The sequence below is a fragment of the Rhipicephalus sanguineus genome, chromosome 8 (assembly GCF_013339695.2).
Source record: "Rhipicephalus sanguineus isolate Rsan-2018 chromosome 8, BIME_Rsan_1.4, whole genome shotgun sequence".
Taxonomy (NCBI): Eukaryota; Metazoa; Arthropoda; class Arachnida; order Ixodida; family Ixodidae; genus Rhipicephalus; species Rhipicephalus sanguineus.
In genome coordinates this window covers 116,037,046-116,058,866 of record NC_051183.1, presented here as the reverse complement: position 1 = coordinate 116,058,866, position 21,821 = coordinate 116,037,046, and the positions used below count along the sequence as shown (strand labels likewise).

General features: G+C 45.9%; 2 long non-coding RNA genes across 3 annotated transcripts in view; one reads left to right on the top strand and one right to left on the bottom strand.

Moving 5' to 3' along the window:
* Positions 1–11,439: 11,439 nt before the first annotated feature.
* Positions 11,440–21,821, bottom strand: part of LOC125759593 (uncharacterized) — a 42,292-nt gene continuing 31,910 nt past the window's right edge. For both annotated transcript variants that reach the window (XR_007417216.1, XR_007417217.1), the window contains exon 3: positions 11,440–11,664. This is a non-coding gene — a long non-coding RNA (uncharacterized LOC125759593). The remainder of the gene's footprint in view (positions 11,665–21,821) is intronic.
* LOC125759594 (uncharacterized) lies at positions 16,595–21,386 on the top strand. Its single transcript, XR_007417218.1, has 3 exons — positions 16,595–16,762; positions 20,362–20,661; positions 21,113–21,386. It is a non-coding gene; the product is annotated as an uncharacterized LOC125759594 (long non-coding RNA).

The window sequence follows — 21,821 nt, the reverse complement described above, 5'->3', positions numbered from 1 at the left end:
GCGGAACTTATGAAGTGCCTGCTGAATATGACTCACACTATTCACAGAAAAACCACCGCCTATCATCCCCAAAGCAATGGCCTGACTGAACGGCTCAACAGAATTCTAACCGACATGATATCTATGTATGTCGATGTCGAGCACAAAAAGTGGGACGAAATTTTACCCTACGTCACCTTCGCCTATAACACCGCCGTACAAGAGACCACCAAGTTTGCCCCGTTTCAACTAGTTTACGGTCGTGAAGTTGCCACAACACTGGACGCTATGTTACCGATAGACCAAGATGACTACCCCCCTGATCTTGACGACTTTCTACAACGAGCGGAAGAAGCCCGCCAATTAGCAAGGTACCGAATACGTCGCCAACACCGGATCGACGCCGACCGCTACAACCGGGGAAGACGTGAAACGCGGTATGACGTCGGCGACAAAGTGTGGATATAGACCCCAGTACGACGACGCGGTCTGTCTGAAAAACTCATTTGCCGATATTTTGGTCCCTATGAAGTAGTGCAGCGACTCAGTGACCTGGTTTATGAAGTCAAGCCTGCAGGACACGCGCCTTCGCGACGACGCAATCCCACTGAGCGCGTACACGTTGTGCGCATGAAGCCATACCACGACCGACACGAAGATTAGCCACCCCAGTCGCCCACTGTACTACCACCTCGTTCCTCGAAACCCGCCCACAAATGGAACTCTGCATACAGCCTCATCGCACGCATCGGGGCGATGCGTCTTGAGAGGGGGAATAATGCCACGGAAAACTGCCATCAGTCCGTACAACGCAAGCGTCGCAAACGAAGCGAAACGAAGACGTCACCGCTACGACAGATGAAGCCAGCCACAATGCGCCGGCCGGCCCTGCATGCGCACGAGCTTCGGCCGAGCAGCCAACGCGCGTGAAGAAGAGAAAGACGGCGTTCGAATGAGAGGCTCGTGAGAGCTGCGGACTTTCGGTTCCTTCCGAATTTTCTGTGTTTCCTTTTGGCTTTGGGCACAAGTTCGCCCCTCAATAAATAGTGTAAATACCAAATCCTTGTGGAGACCGGTGTTACAATATGCAAGAGTAACAAATGGCAAAATTGCGTCGGAGTTTGTGTGGTATGGCTCAATGTACATGGCTATCATGTCGGAGAGTGCGCGATGAAATCGCTCAGTTAGCCCGTTGGTTTGGGGGTGATAGCTGGAGGTTGTCTTGTGCGTGGTACCGGAGGCTTTGAGCAATTCCTCAACAATTTGTGAAAGGAAAGTTTTGCCACGGTCGCTCAGAATGACACGAAGAGCACCGTGACGCAGGATTAAGGCTTTAAGCATAAATGCAGCCACTTCAGAAGCCGACGCCGAAGTTACGCAGGTTATTTCGGCGTAACGTGTCAAGTGGTCGACAGCTGTCACTATGCAGCGATGACCAGTGGGAGTCGTGGGGAGAGGACCATACAGATCAATGCCAACGACTTCGAATGGTGCCGACGGACACGAAAGTGGTTGCAGCTCACCACTTTGAGGTGATGTCGGGAGCTTTCGGCGCTGACAAAGGTTGCAGGAAGTGACTACTTCGCTACACTGGTGGATAGGCCAGGCCAATAGAAGCGATCTTTAATGCGGTCGTACGTTTCCTGGAAACCAAGGTGACCAGCAGTCATGTCGTCGTGACAGGCCTTAAGAATCTCAGATCTAAGAGAGGGAAGCAGAACGGGCACCCAGCGTTGACCGTCTGGGTGACAGATATGACAGTAAAGGAAGTGGTTATCAAGCTTGAACTGCGTCAGCTGTCGACGAAGGCGGGCATTAGGCGGCCGCGAATTTCCCTGAAGGCGGTCTATGATGCGTCGACAGTAAGAGTCAGCGAGTTGATGAGAGAACCATGGTCGTCAGGAAAGATCTGGTCAAGAGCGGCTAAGGAAGAGACATACGTGGAAGGACCGTCCGAGCATTCATCGCTGAAGTTAGTAGCAGAACCAGTGCACGGTGCCGTAGGAAGTGGGCAGCGAGAAAACGCATCTGCGTCCTGGTGCTTTTTACCCCACTTGTAGATAATAGTGAAATGGTATTCTTGCAGACGTATAATCCAGCGACCAAGGCGTCCTGATAAGTTCTTGAGTGTTGAAAGCCAGCATAGAGCACGGTGGTCTGTAACGATGGTAAAATGACGGCCATGTAGATAAGGTCGAAACTTCTGCACCGACCAAACGACAGCTAGGCACTCCTGTTCAGTGATGGTGTAATTCTTCTCAGCGTTGGTCAGTACGCGGCTTGCAAACGCGACGACCCTCTCACGTGATGACTGATCTCGCTGCAGGAGAATACCACCGATGCCGTGACCACTAGCGTCAGTATGCAGGAGTGTGGGTGCTGTTTCATCAAAATGGCGAAGTACTGGTTCGGACGTGAGGGCGTTTTTCAGATGGCTAAACGCCGGTTCACATTCGGGAAATCAGTCAAAGGGAACACCAGAACCGAGTAATTTGTGCAAAGGTGCCGCTATTTTGAAGCAAAGTCTCGTATGAATCGACGGAAGTAGGAAGCGAGGCCAAGGAAACTGCGTAAATATTTGCTCCTTTCGGGACGAGGGAAGTGAAGAACCGCCGAAACCTTATCGGGATCAGGACGAATGCCGTCCTTACTCACAATGTGGCCTAAGACCTTAATGGTCTTGCTGGCAAAGTGACACTTTTTCGTGTTCAGCTGAAGGCCAGCGTTAGCAAGGCACGTCAGCACTTCCTCCGAACGTTGTAGGTGTTGAGAGAACGTTGGCGAGAAAACAATATCGTCCAAATAGCACAGACAAGTCTTCCACTTGAGGCCACGCAGAACGGTGTCGATCATGCGCTGGAATGTTGCGGGAGCATTGCAGTCCATTTGGGGTCGAAAACGCCGTTTTTTCTTTATCGACCTCATGCATCGGTATCTGCCAGTAACCCAAACGTAGATCGAGACTCTAGAAGTACTCGGCCCCCTGTAGCGAATCCAATGCGTCGTCTATAGGTGGCATAGGGTATACGTCCTTGCGCGTGATCTTATTTAGCGCCCCGTAATCCACGCAGAATCGTACAGAACCATCTTTTTTTTCGAACTAGGACGTCGGGAGACGACCAAGGACTAGCCGAGGGGCGTATCATCTTCCGTCGCAACTTGTCGTCAAGGTTTTATTCGATGACCTTTCGCTCGGCTAGAGATACGCGGTATGGTCGGCGACGAATGATGGACCTACCATCAGTCTCGATCCGATGCGTGGTGACGCATGTCTGTCCTAATACAGGGGAATGCGCGTCAAACGAAGCTTGATGCTTAGTTAGCAAGGCGATCAACTCTTGTAACGGCGAAGGGATCAGCTCGGAGCTGACGGTAGCTTCAAGGGTGGAGATAGATATGGATCGTCCAACAGAGGGATCTTCAGGGGAAGCCGCTTGAAGAGGAACAACAGAAAAAGGCTCTGATATAGCGACGCAAGCCAACGTTATCTCCTTAGGAATCAGATTGTTTTCGGATGTCGGGTTTGTTGCACAAAGGAATGCGGAGCCATCGTCGAAACGCACCAGCCCCGATGGAAAGGCTATCCCTCTGGTGAGACAGCGTGCAGATGGTTGTACGAGCAGGTCACCATGGTAAATGGCATCAGACGTGATGGCAACAATTCGCTGACTGCGGGGAGGTAGCTCGGTGTCTTCAGCAGCAAGAAAGCGAAATGGTGTGTCATCCGCATGAAGCAAATAGGCGGTATCAGTCTTGTGGAGAACACGTTGCTGGCAGCAGATGGTAGCGGACGCCGTTGACAGAAAATCCCATCCTAATATGAGCTGCTGGGCACACGAACTAAGCACTGCGAATTGTATATAATGCAGGACTCCATCAATATAGACACGAACAGTACACATGGCGGAAGGTCGAATGACGTGCCCTTGAGCAGCGAGCAGCGTAGGTACATTGTAGGTAGTAGTAGCTTTCCGGAGACGCGAACACAAACCACCGTGAATAACTGATAAACTAGCACCAGTGTCTATTAAAGCTTCAACTTCTATGCCTTCTACCAAAACAGAGATCATATTATGGGGACGTGCTGGAGGAATTTCTCTCATTTCGCTTGATGCAGCTTTTCCCCCAAAATCTGCATAATTTAGTTTTCCGGGCGACGGTCGGCGAACTGAGAGGCTGGTCGAAGTGGTGACGTCGAGCCACGAAGGGGTACCGGCGAGCGGCGCCTGGCAGGACGGTAGCTCGGAGCTGTCTTGAACGCTGCAGGTGGAGAGGGAGAGCGGCCGGGAAGCGTAGCAGAAGGACGGCGCTGGAAAGTGGACCCAGTGGCTCCCGTTCGTAAGTGTCAAACCCGCGACGCTCGTCTTGCTGACGCTTGCGACACAAGCGTGCGATGTGTCCACAATAGCCGCAGTAGTAGCTGGTAGGTCGAGTTGGGCGCCATGGTGGATAGTAGGGCTGGTTTTGTGCGCTGGGGGATATTGAAGCCAGGTGGGCTGGCGTCGGCTTCGGTGTCATTGATGGAACGGTGGCCGGGGTAACTGCGGCGACTTGCGCATATGTTGGTTGTGGCCTAGGGACGAGAGGGTCTGTATACGCAACACCAGTCATAGCCGCCAACTCCTCCTTTACAACGTCACGCAAACTGGTACTGGAGGTGGGAGATGGGACCGCACCCGTTGAAAAGCCGAGCGACTGCAGTTCTTCACGTATGATGGCGCGGACCATCGCGCAACGAGGGATCGGCAGTAGGGTTGTTATAAGGGGTGTCCGGCTGCAACCGTGCGGATTCGAGCTCGTCCAGGTGCTGGCACGTAGCTACAATATTAGCGACGGTAGCCGGGTCCTTTATTGCCAAAGCATTGAAGGCGACGGTCGCGATGCCTTTCAGGAGATGACGCACTTTGTCTGACTCTCCCGTGGAAGCGTTGACGCGACGACAAAGAGAAAGGACATCCTCTGTATACGAGGTATAAGACTCGCCCAGTTCTTTGCGAGTGTCCAGTGTTCTTTTCGCAAGGGTGGATCGAACCGCTGGAGTACCAAACACTAGACGCTGTTTGAAAGTGCTGCAGTCGGGAAAGTCGATCTGATGGTTGAAAGACCAAGTCTTCGCCACGCCTGTGAGGTAGAAGGAAACGTGGCGGAGCTTGTGCGGATCGTCCCGATGGTTCGCCGAACTCACTATGTCGTATTGGTCGAGCCAATCCTCCACATCTTCATTGCGAAGTCCAGCGAATAAATGGGGATCGCGATGGGGCCCGCTGACGATCCAAGGTGGAGAAGCCGCGGCAGCCGTAGCGGAAGAGGTAGATGAAGAAGTGCCTGAGGGTTCGTCCTGCGGCATGCTGGTGGAGAACTGGCACAAACGGCGACCTGAACGAAGCTCCAGGAGGTAAAGCGAGCGAGTAGAGGTCGGGGAACCGAAGAGCACCCTCCACCACTTGTGACGTCGCAGTTGACACGCCTTCGAGACTTGGCGAACCGAACACATTCGAGGCATAGAACAATCTCCAGATTTGTTCCCACAAGCGAAGGTGATGAAGAACACCATGTGATATATATATATATATATATATATATATATATATATATATATATATATATGTATATATATATATATATATATATATATATATATATATACATATATATATATACATATATATATATATATATATATATATATATATATATATATATATATATTGTCAAGACGTTTATTAACGGGCACTCAGCGACGGCGCACGGCAGTGACAGTCAAAGCGGGGCCGACTCTCTGCACGAGGGGCGTGCTCTCAGAGAAGAGAACGACCCACTGGAAGGCGCTCGAGAGGACGACCCATTACTGAGTAGGAGCGCTTCGCTACAATATATATATATATATATATATATGTGTGTGTGTGTGTGTGTGTGTGTGTGTGTGTGTGTGTGTGTGTGTGCGTGCGTGCGTGTGTGTGCACCCACGGAATGTACTGATCAGCCAGTTACTGCTAGCTACGCACAGGCAGCCTGCCAGCGATCCCAGGGCAACGACACCGAAGCCTACCGGTCGACTGGCGCAAGGCCTAAAATCCGAGCAGGGACTGCAGCAACACCTCCCGCAAAGCCGCCTACGACACATTCCCCTGAGGCACAGTCGGATTCCATCAGGGTAACTCTCGGCGACCTATCGGCGACACATAGCAATGCGGAACTCCACCCGAGGACAACAACTCGACTCCCAGCAGCGCCTGCTTCCCATTACCGCAATGAACGAAGCAGTGAAGCCTCTCCGGGACCTGAACCATTGGCCGAGGAACCAACATCCAAATACCGGTGCACGCCAGACGACACTACCGAGCTCAATACTACCGCCTGTCCACAGGCTACAGAACACCTGGAAACCACCCCATCGATGCAGGGACCAAGGACCAATGTCTGCACCTTATGGATGCTGAGACCGAAGATTAACGCCTGCACAACTCCATTTACTAACAGTATGATCTCCGGAGGCATTGTGGCTCTGCTGGTCGCGTACCCGCGGATTGAGATAATGGCCATGCGATCCATCCGATGCCCTCGCCCTCAGACTGTACACCGACCTCTTCACATGAAAATTCGTTAAGCTTTCTCAAAATTAGAAAATTGGCAGATAAGCGGGTACGGCATGACCTTCATGTCAAGACGCTCAAAACATATAGAAAGCTGCTGTTCCACCGAGAGGCTTGCGCGTATCGCTGACTCCAGCTATGCATGATCTATCCCCGACTGAAATCATAACATGGAAAAACATTCTGGATTCGGCCTCACTGGATCTAACCAAATCATTAGCTGAACATTGTGAGAAAACGCTGCTGTTGCCGAGGGTCGAGGAACGTCGGACTAGGGACATGGGTATCCTTTCCGCATCACAGGCCACTGAACTTGTTATTTTCGAGAGAAATCTAACTGATAATGTAGCCGCTATGAAATCTAGAAAACTAACTCGCGATGGCATTACATCACACAGGGCATCAACTCACACAGGCACGCCACCTCTACCAGCATTAGGCTGCCACGATAAAAAAAAAACAAATTCAATAAGCTTGCCCAGGCATCGAAAAGATCATAATAATGCGGGCGAATACATCAACTTATCTGACACCGAGCTCACCACAGATGAGCGCTCAGTATTGTCTCGCGGACTTACATTCTGCCCAAATAATGGAAGATACGCAGAATTTGCGCTATTAAGGGACCTTGACAATTTTGCACGAAATTTACGCTTAGCAGAATTCTTCTCCAACCAATTGCAGAATAGAAAACCAGAATTCCATCACTCCACAGGGAGACAGTGGACTCCGGACGCCCAGAGAGACAAACACTTATATATATATATATATATATATATATATATATATATATATATATATATATATATATATATATATATATATATATATATATTCAAGCGGTACAAAGGGATATTATAGAAGCTTATAAGGCTAGTAAACCCGGCACCTCTAACGTATCTAGAAAGGAGCATGAATCACTTTTAGCGCTAGGCAGTCGTGAGGACATTGTTATAAAGCCAGCTGATAAGGGCGGTGGAATAGTCGCTCTCAACAAGGAGGACTACATCAAAGAAGGCGTACGGCAATTGCAGGACAGGAAATTTTATAAACCCCTTGATTCTGACCCAACAAAACAGCACAAAGGATTGATTACTGCGACCCTCCAGGACCTCGCAAAACAGGGTGCAATAGACATCAAGCTCTGCCAACCACTCATTCCCGCTCGCGCCACACCTGGACGTTTCTACATGCTACCAAAAATACACAAAAAAGGCAACCCTGGAAGACCAATAATATCAGGAACGGGGAAACATACTCAACCAATACCTAGCTACATTGATTTCTTGATTAGGGACTTTCCGCTTCGGCATCCATCGTACCTGCTTGACACAAACCTCTTCTTGAGAGAAATTGAAAATCTTACTGTAATGGAAGGTGCTTTTCTCGTCACATTACACGTCACGTCACTATACACAAACATACCACATGATGATGGCATTCAGGCTCTTGTGAAGTCCTACAGGGAAAATGCACCAGCCTCTTCTCCACACTAAATTGTCCTTGAAACTCTAGCTAGGATCGTCCTCGAATAAACAGCCTCGAATTCGACAACCAATATTTTCTTCAAATAAATGGAACGGCGATGGGAACGAGGATGGCGCCGAACTGTGCCAATATATTTATGCACGAGATCGAATCGAGTTTTCTGTCAACATATCCCACGAGCCCTGCCTTCAATAAGCGGTACCTGGATTACATCTTTCTTATTTGGACGGGCACTGAAGAACAACTAATTAAATTTATCGGTGCATTTAACAACTTTCATAAAAACATTTATTTCACTTATACTTATTCTAGAACTGAAATTAAGTTTCTTGATGTTAACGTAAAGGTGGAAGTGGTTAAACTGATAACTAGTGTTTCAGGAAGCCTACAGACGCGCAACAATACCTCCACTGCAAGAGCTGTCATCCGCGGCATTGCAAAACCAGCATACCATACTCCCCGGCACACCGATTTAGGAGAATATGCTCTGAAACAAAGGACTTCAAAGAGAACACGGACCGCCTACGTAACGTCCTTATAAAGCATTATTATCCACCTCCAATCACCGACGACCCAATACAAAAAGCAGAGAATCTGAACCGCCACCAAATCCTACACAATCAGAACAAAGAAAGTAATGGGGAACGGAGCAATCTAATTCTTACATTCACTAGAAACGCGCCGAATGTTAACAAAATTCTAAAAAAGCATTTCAATATCATCGAACAAAGCGGCCACCTTAAAAAGCGCTTCAGTATCCCGCCGCGGGTGGTATACAGGCGCCCGAAAAATGTTAGGGACTATGTAGTATACTCTAAAACAAACAGAACAGGACAAGGTTGTCATCCCTGCGGGAAAAGTAGATGTCAGGTGTGCAAACACATGCAAACAATCACGATAGCTGAAAGTACGCGTGGTAATTTTACACACACCATATATGGCGACCTTAATTGCGACTCCTCAAACGTTGTCTACCTATTGGAATGTGGAATCTGCGCTAAACAATACATTGGACAAACTGATACACCTTTTCGAATCAGATTCAACAACCACCACTCGCATGTGAACACACTACCGAACCTTCCCCTTTCTAAACATATTAAATCAGGAGGTCACAGTTTCGATTCCATTAAAATAACACTACTCCAAGGAACTTTCCGCTCTCAGAGAGAACGTCAACAGCATGAATCGTACTTAATACACAAATTCAACACCGTTGAATATGGAATAAATCAACATCCGGGTGCTCTTCCTGTTTTACGTGCCTTAAAGCGCAAATAGTACTTTAAATGAAACTAACATCAACCCAACAAAATACGCAGCAAAGATGCATGTGTAAGCCAATGCCGTCGGTGATCGTACCTGCAGTGTTTTTCACACTTTCATGTGTGCCGCCTTTTACCTTCCCCGGCGTTGTACTGTGCAGCTCTTGGAGAGAGCAATCGATCGCTCTAAGCGGAAGCCACGCCCTCCCTCTTCCTTCCTTTCTCGCCCCTACCTTATTCTTTTTTTCCCCTTCCTTCAGTGGCTCCTTCACCGGAAGTCGCTAATGTCACTCAACCTGTTCGTTCTCGCTTTAGAAGCGGGCATCGTTTATCAGACAAACGAGCAGGCTCGGCAAGTGAGACGGTAGACAAGACTCTTTCCGCATTGTCCAAAAGGGCAATACGCCGCGTCAACAGTGCTCACCGACACCCACTTTTCGATGCCGCGTGTGCAGCTGCATCCACTTTAACCCCCTTTTTTCAATCAGCCGGTTGAATCGCTGGTGTTCTAAAGAAACGGGGCGCACCCACAAGCTCTGCAATGAATCGCGAGCCACCCACCATTGCCCTTCGGTACAAGGTTGTACTGCTCTCGTAACCTGTCATTCAGAGGGCACCCCGTCTCTGTTACAGGAAAAGTGCACTTCTCAGTGCATAACGTCTGGGTGCAGTGTGTCAGCATCATCACTGTATATATTCGTGCTTCGGTCGCAATGAACCATTTTGTTGAAAGTTAGCGCTCGTGTTGTGTCCTCCCTTGTCGTTCTTGTGGTACTTTGCGCTAAATGTAGCTTCATGTGTTATCAACAAAGCCGAACTTCTCCCCTTGTTAAAATGTAGATGCAGGACAGTGAGGCATTAGTTGGTTTTACCGCGTATTCCAAGAAATCGATGCTAAGAAAATACTTATGCTAAATGGTTCTAAGTTCATCACAACTTGGCATAGACTCTGCACTTGAAACGCGTGGGCTGAAGTATTACAAATTAGGACGTTTTCAATTTACTAACTAAATTGCGGTTTACCAAGCAAGTTATATATCTGCCTCCGCAAATAATATAGGTGTTCATTCTAAAAAGACAGACCATCTAGCTCAGCTCTCTGTTATTCTAATATAGGTGATTTGATAGAATTCCCCATTCCGCTACAGGAGACTTTATGTAAATGTCTGTCATACATAATCTCTTATCATATTCGCAAACTTGAACAAAATAATACTGCCACACACAGCGCTTTCGGAAATGCTGAGATGTCTGTGTACTCGGATCATATGTATGTATATGTTCTTGCGGTTCACCCCCCGTCGAAATGCGGCTGCCGTGGCCGGAGATTGAACCCATCCTCAAAGTTAACAGCGCAGCACAACAACAAACCTGATCACCCCTTTCAAAATGTGCACGACGGAGCGCGGGCACCGTTTGACGATTGTGCAGAAAAAATCTGTAGTTTCTCATTGCTTTGCCAGAAATATTATCGGTGTGGTTTTCGTTATTTACTAAACACAAGACAATGAAAAAGTGAACGCTAGCAGCATAACAGCGTACGAAGCGAGCGCGTGTTATGTAGGCGCGCCACAGCAAGCGTTGGAGTCCGTGCAGTGACGCCATCCCGGCCAACCGCCAGGCGGCGCCACTACAACTTCTCAGGGCTAATATTGCACGAAACCTTTTCCGTGAAAATGTGTGTGCATTTCATAAACTTACTATTAACTTTTAACCCTTTAGCAGTCAAGTAGAAATCTGCTGGTAAAATGTAATAGGTTAACATCATGTGCTTTCTTTCTGAAAGTGCCCTTGAAATTTATTCAGTTACGGCTTATTCTTTGCATTGGTGTTGGTCTTGGTTTCTTTGATATTTCAGTACTTTTTCCGCAATTACAGCTGCATTTTTATCTTGCGTTCCTATACATGGCGTTTTATACATGGCGTTTGATAAGAAAACACAGGGGGCCAGAGTTAATTAGCAGGCCCCCATAGCGCATGCCTCGTAATCGTAGAATCATTCTTGTAATAAGCCTTAGTTTAATTTTATCATTATCCGTTTTCATTTTTCCTGTGAAGAGCAACACTCCAGTGATCCGTTTCGTCTTCTTTATGCAGCGTTGGAGTCCTCCATCTAACCTGCAGCAAAGGATGGTGCCAAGTCGCAGCACGAGCACCGCTACCACTGCAGTTTCTGTAACAAAGAATTTAAGAAAGTGTACAATCTGAAAGAACACGTCAACATTCATACAGGCGAGCGGTCTTTTAAGTGCCACCTCTGCCCTCAGAGCTTTTCACAAAGATCCATTTTGGTACGTCACCTGCGTGCCCATAGACAGGAGCGGCCACACAAGTGCCACCTGTGTTACCAGAGCTTCTCTCGAAAGTATTGAGAGATCTTCTGCACGCCCACGCGGGCAACCAGCCACATAAGTGCCCTTATGTCCACAGACGCTTGGGTGGAAAAGCAGCTTGTATAAGCACTTGCACATGCACAAACTCAAGTGAACGTTTCAATGAGAATTCTGCTAATTCTTTTTTTAGAAAGGCACATTGGACTGTCTTTTACAGTGCTCTTACAGTACTAACGTTTGTAAGAAAATTTAAAGGCGTAGCTTTATCAGTGACAGCGTGACTTCATGATTGCCACTAGAGCGTTTATATGCATAGGATGAAATGTGTGAAGCACATTCGGTTACTTTTTTTCTGTGTTTGATTATAGTGTTGTTGTGTAACCAGTTGAATATGCCATGCGTTCTATGTTCAAGTGAAAACGTGTTGATTCTAATGTGTGAACACACCTCTGCATTTTCAACACCTAACGTTTTGCACAAGCTGCTTACCTGAGCCACGATGAAGGCGCAGTACCCTTACAATACCAAGTTGGTCAGCGGTCATGTCTGAATTGGAAGTCTGCTTGCACGTGCAATATGTTATGTGGCTTCCTGGTTCTAAATGTTTGAAGTCTGTAGGTCACTTTGGTATTATCCAGAATTACTGCCACCTATTTTAGTATTGCTTTGCATTAAGACAGGTCAGCATCAGAACAGTAAAGTCTTGTTATGTGCTGTTTCTTTAAGTTGTTCTTTTCTGATTTGTAGGAAATTCCTGTGTGGCTGATGTAGAGGGAACACTTTGATGCCTTGGTGTGTGGGAGCTAAGCACAATTTAAAAGTTTTAAGAACACAGTGCTGCTCTGCTAAGCTCAGTGGCATGCGTTCGATTGCTGGTTAATTATGGTGACCAGATTTCAACGGAGGCGAAATGCAAGAACATCAGTGTATCTGGATTTATGTACACACACGTAAAGAACCTCAGGCAGTGCATATCAATGCAGAGTCCCACGCTAAGGCGTAACACATCATCATTTTGGCATGTGAAACTCCAGCCAATAATAGTTTTGTGATTAAGAACATAGACAATGTGGACTCAGAAATGCATGCACCTATTTCATTATGTCATTGAGATCTTTTCCCTACCTACTGGACCATTCCTCCCAAAATAATCTTCAAGTGTAACGGGTGCCTCCTGTGCTTTCATATCATTTGGAGCTTGAAATTTTCTTATGCTGTTTTTCTTAAGGAACATACCAAAGCACTGACATAGCACGTTTTGACTAAAGATTTCTCTTGTCTCATTTTTGAACAAAAGCAATGTTCTGTTCAAACTTTCTCCATACCATTATCCTGAGGATCAAACCCAATAAAAAGCTAAAATTGGACTTCTCATTATGAGAACCATATTGTACAACGATTGTGTAAATGCTTATTCCATGCTTTATTTTCCTATTACACTCATACCAGTTCACTCAACCTAGTTTCTGATAGTAGGCTTGTGCTGCCTTAAAGGGGCCCTGCAACACCTTTCTTAGTTATATTGGAATAGTCTCATTATTGACGTATGACTCTTCACTAGTCATATGCCGCAAAAATTTTTTGAATCCGTCAAGTCTAAGTGGTGTTACCAAATTATAGAGACTAGAGTGACCTAGAATAGGGGGAGTGTCCAAAGCGCCGCGCGAATACATGGGAGGAGCGAGGGCCTTTTGCGGTGAACTTCCGCGCCGCGGCGCTGCTGTGCCGGACCCGTGGGCTTTCTCCGCGGCGGAAGCCGCGTCAAAGCTGCGAGCGTCTGCTACGCGCGTGATATTTTGGCCGCTATTAGCTAAAATTGTGGAAATTTGGGCAAAATTTAATACTGCATCACTGTAACATAATATTGCAGCGACTCATCACACAGACAACGCGTTTGTGTGTTTTGAAACGGGGTTTTTGTATATATCCTTGCAGCTGGTTTGTCACAGCATTGGTCCACACTTCCGCGGCTGTTTGAGGAACGCATCCTGCGCACACTTCATCGTGAGAAAAGGCGCTTAGCTTACTTTCGTGTGGAATGACGAGCGTAACCTTGCTGCAGGAGAGAATAACCTTGAGATAACCAGGAGAACGTAGCACATATGCACGTAGTAACTATAGATCATGCATGCTAACGCGTTTGCACCCTTCATATCCTATCTTTTATTTCGTGCATTCGATTTGTTTTACAAGGCTGCCTCCGGCGCTCTGCTGTTTCAAGCCATTTCATGCGAAGCCGAATGTGTCAGTCTGCGTGGCCGCGGTACCGAAAGTAAAAAATTACTCGCGTAACTCGCGTCTCGTTCACTTGGTATACACGAAAATTGGCACGGAGGGGCACGAATGTACGTATGCCCAACACGACCGATAGGTCATGACATCACTAACTTGACATGCTTGCCATTTGCGTAACGACTAACAATAATAATATGGTGTATGGCGCGCAAACCCGCTTTCTTTAGCCAGAAATAATTCTGACGATGTGTGGTCTGACGATTTGTTTCCGTCAGGTTATAAAAAACGTGGTGGTCACCAATATCGATGTCAACATGTTAGACTTACCCATACATATTGAAGAACTGACCGCGTAGGTAAAATGTATGCGAAAAAATTACATGAAAAAAAAAACATGGTTTCTTATGCATTCGCGGGAGATGACTCGAAAACGAAAGCCATCTTTTTCGTCAGTCGATGCATTGAACCTCCCTCGCTCCTCTCCGAAAGCTTTCTGCACGTAACGTGGTTTCGGACTGCCCACAGGATCGAAGGCATTGCAAGCTTTCTGCACCTCACCTGCTTTTACATTGCCTACATCGGGGGCCCATCACGGAGGCAATGTAAAGCGACCATGTCATGTGATGGCGTCATCATATTACGTCACGTTGAATGACGTCATAGTGACGTCACAAGTTCTGTCGACTTCATCGCGTGATGAGTTTGTGCATCACTCGTGCTAGCCACGCGGGACGCCGGCGGTCAATTTTGGTGTTTGATGAGGCATCTAAGGCTTTAGCGTTAAAAAAAAAGACAAACCAAAGAAAATGAAACGATAACAGTGCAACATCGTGTATGCCTCACTTCATGTTACGAGCGATCGCCCGAAAACAAACGTGATTCTCAGTTCCCGTCTGCGGGACAAAAGAGGCTTGCTTTACCCGTCTGGTCATCTCTTTATATTTATTCAAGAGACGAGCAGACTCGCTATTTATGTACTCTCGGAGCTTCAGCACGAAATTGTGGCGGACGCTATATTGAGGTCATCAGGAAAAAGCGGGAAATTGCGGTCGGGTGCCCTGTTGGCGCCCACTCAACTGCCGCAGAAACAATTGCATTTTATGTAACTACTCGTCCACATCTTTTCGTAAAGTCTCTGTGCCCTATATATATATATATATATATATATATATATATATATATATATATATATATATATATATATATATATTCTTACCATACTTTCGTGCAGGCAGCTTGTACAGCAAGAATGGGGGCATTTGCAACTTTGTTTCATGATATCTGGATATTTTTAAAGCATTTTCTATATTACGCCTTTTATGCAAAAAATTGTGGAATAAGGCCAGTTTACCTGGCATTGCTTTTCTTTCAAATGTTTGCGCACGGTGAGCCTTGAACGCTACCTCAGAAATAAAAATAAGCCAACAGCATTGCGGTCGTATGGCCGTCTCTACTCTTTTTTACCTTTTTTTTGTTTCCCTTGCGTCTTCCCGGTGTGCTCCGTACATAATAAAGAGCTTGTGGAGGCTAATGAATTGTCAAATAAAGCGGTGTGCGTATGGCTAGCAAACCAGTGGCGACTATGAGTAAAAAGCTCGTGAAGTCACTGCGCCCAAGTATTTCAATTGACTGCGCGTGCAGTTTACTTTTTTTATTACTCTGAATTCGTGCATGCTTGATGCTATTGCCCGATTACTCGTGTGAATAGGGTTATTTTTTTTTTTCGTTCTTTGCTTGTGCGTGTCCGTTTTGCGCGTTTTTACACACGCACCAACGTTCTCGAACTATGTGACCGGAACTAGGCCACGCTGATGCCGCTTGACACATGATTTTTTGCATTCTGTTGTTGCCTCAGCACTAACACAACGCTTAAAGATGGATAAGCTTCATTCCGCACCGCATTACTAAAGTTAAGTAGACTTCATGTGCCCTGCGTCGAAAGGCGGCGCAAAAAACTACAGCGCGTAGCAGACGCCCCTCGCTTTCCGCGCGCTTCCCGAGCGCGGAAAGCCCACGGGTTCGGCGCAGCAGCGGCGCGGCGCGGGAGTTCACGGCAAAAGGCCCACGCGGGAGCCGGCGCTTTGGACACTCCCCCTATTCTAGGTCACTCTAATAGAGACCACGTTCCGCAGCTTTCTCCCTCAACCCAACGCCGCGAGCGCGCGGAGAGCTAGGCAGCCAGTCGAGGGAGGGAGCGCCCAAGAGCGCCGGTGGAAATTTTTTCTTCATTTTTTTCTCTCTGACGTCTGGGCGCAACCACGTGGTCTGTGCCGCCACTTCCGGTCGGCTTGCCAATACCCGGAAACACTGCCGCTCCGGCGTCCCAAAGAATTACGTCATGATGACGTCACCGACACCATCTTGAATAATTTGCTAGTTCGGCGGCCTTTTAAAAGGTGCCGTAACTGAAGGTGAAATTGGCGCTAGTGTTCATGGAGATTCAAAAATTAAAGCAGCCAATGGCAGCCTGCCGCCGTGCCGGCAAAGCCGTGCACCCCGCGCCGGCCGCGGAGGCCGCGACGCTAGTTTTGAATTCCTCGAAAGTTCCGTTGTAGCATGAAGCGAGTGCTGAGAGTGGGCACCAGGCTGGCCGTGCAGCGTGTATCCGAAACATATCCCCTAGGATGGCTGGGGCCCATACTGCGCCGCTATTGGCCGGAGATGGTCACGTGACCTACACGCACTTCCTGGATTTTTTTTTGTTTTTGTTTGTTTTACGCCAACATGGCGGCGTCCATAAGCGAAGCCGCGCCCGCCGTAGAGATGACGCCGATATGTTTGGGCTTTTGGGACGGCGGCGTTTATGTCCGCTGTCGGCGGGCGTGGAAGACGCGGCACTTGTACGCCTTCGGATGTTAGCTGTTTTAAGGTAAGTAGTTGTCTTACCTGTGGTATTTACGCTGCGGTCTTCTGTTCCGCGCGTAATCTACGCGTGTTTCAAAGTTGCAGTCTTTTGTGACGGGGTGCTGCTTCTTGCTATACCGCACGTTCACCCAAGAGTCCTTTGTCATCTTTTTCTTATGACGCGATGCACCGCCTTCCAGCTTTCGCGCTGTATAGTACCACTGCTTATGAAACGCATAGTAGCGGTTGGAGCCTTGGCGTTCTCTAGATACAAGTATACTCATTTAGGAAGGACACTGAAATGCGCATAGCGGGTGCTCCCCCCCCCCCCCCCATCCCTTTTTTTTTAACACAGACTAGTGGGATGCTGTCAACATTTAGCAGTAAAAAATACACGGTGAAGATAAATCGTCTTTCGAAAATAGTAACTTAGCCTGTCCGATTATCTCTTCGCCAATCCGTAAAATTTCAAAGCCTTTGATCACTCTATCACAATAAAAGTAGGGAGCGCAGTTCTCCTTCTCATAGACTGATGGTTAAACTAACGTCCAAAAAAGTTTTGTGCTGTTTTGAAAAATTGAAATAAGAAGCAGTAAACGGTACATGCCAGCTTCAATGCATATCTCTGTCATGTTGAATCAGACATGCAGCGCAAGTAGTAGTGTCCACTGTTGCCCATGCAACATGGATATTGAGAAAAAAAAGTGTATTATTGTGAAACAAAAGTTGGTTATTGAATTCAAAAACATAATTGGACAGTACAGACACGCATTATATTTGCAGACACAGTTATTAGAAATATTGTACACATTCCTTTTATTACTGTCACTGAACATATTACACATGAGTGCTGCTGATACAGATATGAGAAATGAACTGCAAATATGTTTTGCATGAAAAAAAGAACTGCGAGGAAGCATAGTGAAATGACAGACAGTATGAAAAGACAAAGACAAAAGGAGACAGACATGTGCACTCATAAAAAAAAAAGAAACGCTCTATATTTCATGCACTTCTGAAAATGAAATAATTTGCGAGTCAGTGCACACGTCTGTCTCCTTCTGTCTGTGCCATTTCGCGCCGTTTATCATTTCGCTGTGCTTCAAAACCAACTAGCCTACAAACAAGCATTAACTGCAGGAAGCTTTCCTAGACTGTGACATGTTTTGAAAGAAATGACTGTGAGAGTAGAGTACTTCACAGTGCATGTTAGCCAAGACATAATGTCATGACCACATTGAAAGGACACTTCCGGGACCCTGTTTAAAATACTATGTTAGACGACAAGGCTGAAGATCTTTTACTTGAAGCAGGATTAGAACACCACAATACGTGAAGCGGTGTTAAATTTTGGAACAAACTGTGTGTTCTAATACCTTGAAGAGATGCCGTAAAATTGCACCAGAACACCATTCACAGAAAGACATGTGCTCTTACCCTTTTCTTAAATAGTGTGTTCCCTCGTCCGGTTGATGCAAATGCATGGTCCACCCGATGTAGCTTTCTTTATGGTCTGTCTGCAGCTTATAGTTAGTCTTAATCGTTCTAGTAATTTTCTGCGTGGTATGTTCAGCAAGTATCAACTCCCCCAAGAAAATGTTTTTGAACATCAGTCTTGCCTTGGAGGTAGCAATAGGCATACAATACAGCTTGGTAAGCACAGATTTGAACCTGAAAATCTGATTTATTTATTGATTTATTTGTTTGTTTGTTTTAGTTATCTCGTACGTACTGTCGGTCTTGGGCAGGAGTGAATACAAAACGATGCAAGAATAAATGAAACAACACGAGAATACATAAGAGAAATTGTCGTGTACGGAACCTTACTGCTGCATGTGACAGCACTCGGCACTGCACACGACAAAGTAAATGTTAAATGGCATAGCTAGTTGATCAAAAGCAAGCAAAGAATACTATTACACACCTAGTTGATCAGAAACAAGAAAAAGAGATATGAGAGGAGAAATCACAGCAAGCAGTACGAGATTGTATCTGAAAAAATAACATACACAGCATCTTAATGTCGTCGCGTATGACAAGTAAGGAGTAAAAAACACAGCTACTTAAAACAAACAAAAAAGAATTACCGCATATCAAAGGTGTATGACAAGTGTAAGGAAGGCCGTGAAAACTATTAACGGGAACAATAGAATGCACTCAAGAAAAACCAACTAATTCGGCATTGAGACACCTCGGCAGGCAGATCCTTTGAAATATGGGTACTACTGCGAATGAACATGTTTTGTGCCGATATTCGCTGACCTTCATTGGATGAAAGGCCCACGTTTGCCACTTCTGTACTGTTGGAAAGCACTGTTTCTTATCTGCTCCTAGTTCTGTTGATCTATTCCTACTATCTATGTCAACCATTATAACTCTGGATTTCAGTAGGCTAGGGACTAAAATTTCAAAAAGATTAGGCAGGATCTGCAGTATAATATAATTCTTTTTATTGCTTGTCATTAAAAATGGAATTACCAACAGGGACATGCCCAGCACGAGGTCCTTTCAAATGGCGTGGTCTAATGTGTACTTAGGGATGTGATCAATTGTAACCAATTTTCTGCAGCTTCTGGAGCAACTAAAACCTCACTTTTGAGCAGGAAAGCAGCCTTTCGGTGCAGTTGCCAGTCACGCATTTTCTAACACACATTTTGTCGCTAAACACGAGTAGTTCACCATGTTTAACAAAATAAATGTATGCACACATGCATGTATACTTGTCTATGATGTCCCAAAAGGTGAAATTAACCCACAGCATCTCAACTTTCTGCTGACAGCCCTAGATTTCTATATATCCATGACATCAGGCTGCCCGACATTTCCTTGTGATACACATCTCATTTGCTAATCAGTAAGGCTTTCCCTGATGCTTCAAGATGCATAAGTTTTCCACTCATATACTGTTTACTATCAGAAAGAACCAGCCTTGTGATGACGCCTGTGCTTTCAATGCAGCCTAGGGATTTGAGTTAAGTGGAGAAGTACATGCTGTCGCACTTTATGGCCAGACTCGTTAGGCTTTTGGTTCTTTTGCAGTTAATAAATAATTGGTATATTGTAAATTCAAACAATGAGCAACATGAAATTTGCTAGAATGAAAGGTTTCGCATTTTATTTAAACAGGTTTTCTTAACTTGCGCTTTTGCTGAAAAGTATTTGTATTGTATTTCACCGTGCTATCCCAGCAAAATCCCGCCGCCCACGGCAGTGGGCTGACATTGTTTATAAATTCTGTCCATTGTATGATATTAAAACTTCAGTGACCTGCATAAATCCGTTAGAAGTCAGAAGAAATAGCAATCAAAATCAAATTTTTTTCTAAAATTACCGAACTCGAACACCATGTTTTAATCACATGTGCATACTTCTTACTGTAGTTAATACAGTCAGTCCTCACATAAAAGACTGGAGTCACACAAAAACTTGTAAGTCTGTGCTTGTTTGTCTCACTTCCTTCTTAGTCTCCTGCCCCAGCAGTCAATTCAACCAAGATGAACGCTCACCAACTAGCCCAAATTTCTACACTGCTTACCCATGATACATAGCAACTTCAGCTTCCACCTCCCCCTTCCCAGTGTTGCGGTCTGGGTCAGTACAACAAACTCTCATACAACCTTCCAGGTTGCATGAGATGGCGGCAAGCACTGTGTTCATGTCTTTGCTGCTCAAGGTCGTCACAATGGGCAAAGTTGTAGCACAAATGACGGGTAGGTATGAACATTATTGCTGCAATTTACTTGCTCATCACCATTAACTCAATTTAATACATATGCAGACCCTCGTTGGTGTTCGCCCAGCCGTACGTACTTTGCTAACAGCCGCCCTACTGCTCGTTCAACGTCACCCCAACCACGCCGCTATTCCATGCTGACCAACTAAGTATCATCTCGGACGGAAAACGAGATCATGCAGCTCCTAGAGGTAGTGCTGCATCATTTTCGACTGATCCCAATCCTCTGTTGACACTCCCTACGAACAAGAACCTAATAGAAGTGCATGTTGTCAGTATTTCTTTCACAGCATTAGTCGATACTGGAGCTCAGGTGTCCATAATGAGTGCTCTCTCTGTCGCCGACTCAAAAAAGTACTCATGTCTGCTATAACTAAAGCCGCACACGTCACCGATGGTGGAACTGTTGCCGTCACTGGGATGTGTACAGGTTGAATAAGCATTGCCGGCCACCATGATCCCGATTATTTACAGTGCTCAACAATTGCTCTCACGACCTAATAATTTTGCTTTTGTGTAAAAATGTTTGAAGAGGAAGACCTTAGAAAGTTTTTGGTACTGGGAAAGCATAGAACGACCCTGCAGTCTGCTGTACGCAGTTTTTTTTAATTGCCTTTGTCTTGCTCCTATTTTTACTTTCAGCAGAGAGCCAGAAGACTGCACTGGAAACTCCATTCAACACCATATTGCAGAACATACAGTGATGTGACCCCAAGGCCCCCGAGTATTTTCTGACATTGTTCCCACTATTGCAATAAATGATGAGATCACACACACTCTACTAGAATAAATGCAGTTGTCGTGCGCTTACAGCAAATAAACTTCTTCAAAGTCTAATTTGTTTTGTGACTCATTTATGTTGCTTCCCCAACACCCACCATTATTCACAGCCAGGATACTAACTACCAGATGGACTGGTCCCACCCATGAAAATGTCATAGCTATTTAGCAACCACAAAAGATATACTTTTGTAATTAGAGCACAGGGTTTACGAAAGGACACAGTACATGCAATTGAAAATACACTATCTGACCTTGGAGTCACTGAAAAGTAAGTAGTGTCTGTGGCCCAATCTAGAATGAGACATGGGACAACTTAGTTACAAGATTCCGTGAGTAAATTCATTCTGTATGTGAATCTAGCAGTACAAATACAAATGAGGCTTATGAGAGCTTTGTTCCTTTATTAAAATATGCTTAGTATAATGCTTTACATTTCACATGGTAAGGGCTCCCAAGAAAGGTAGAAAGTCGTGGATTCCTTGTAATTCTCTGCAAATGTTTCATAAGAGATGCTTCCATATGTCATGAGAAAAAAGGACTTTAACAGTATTTTGGCAATGAACTAATG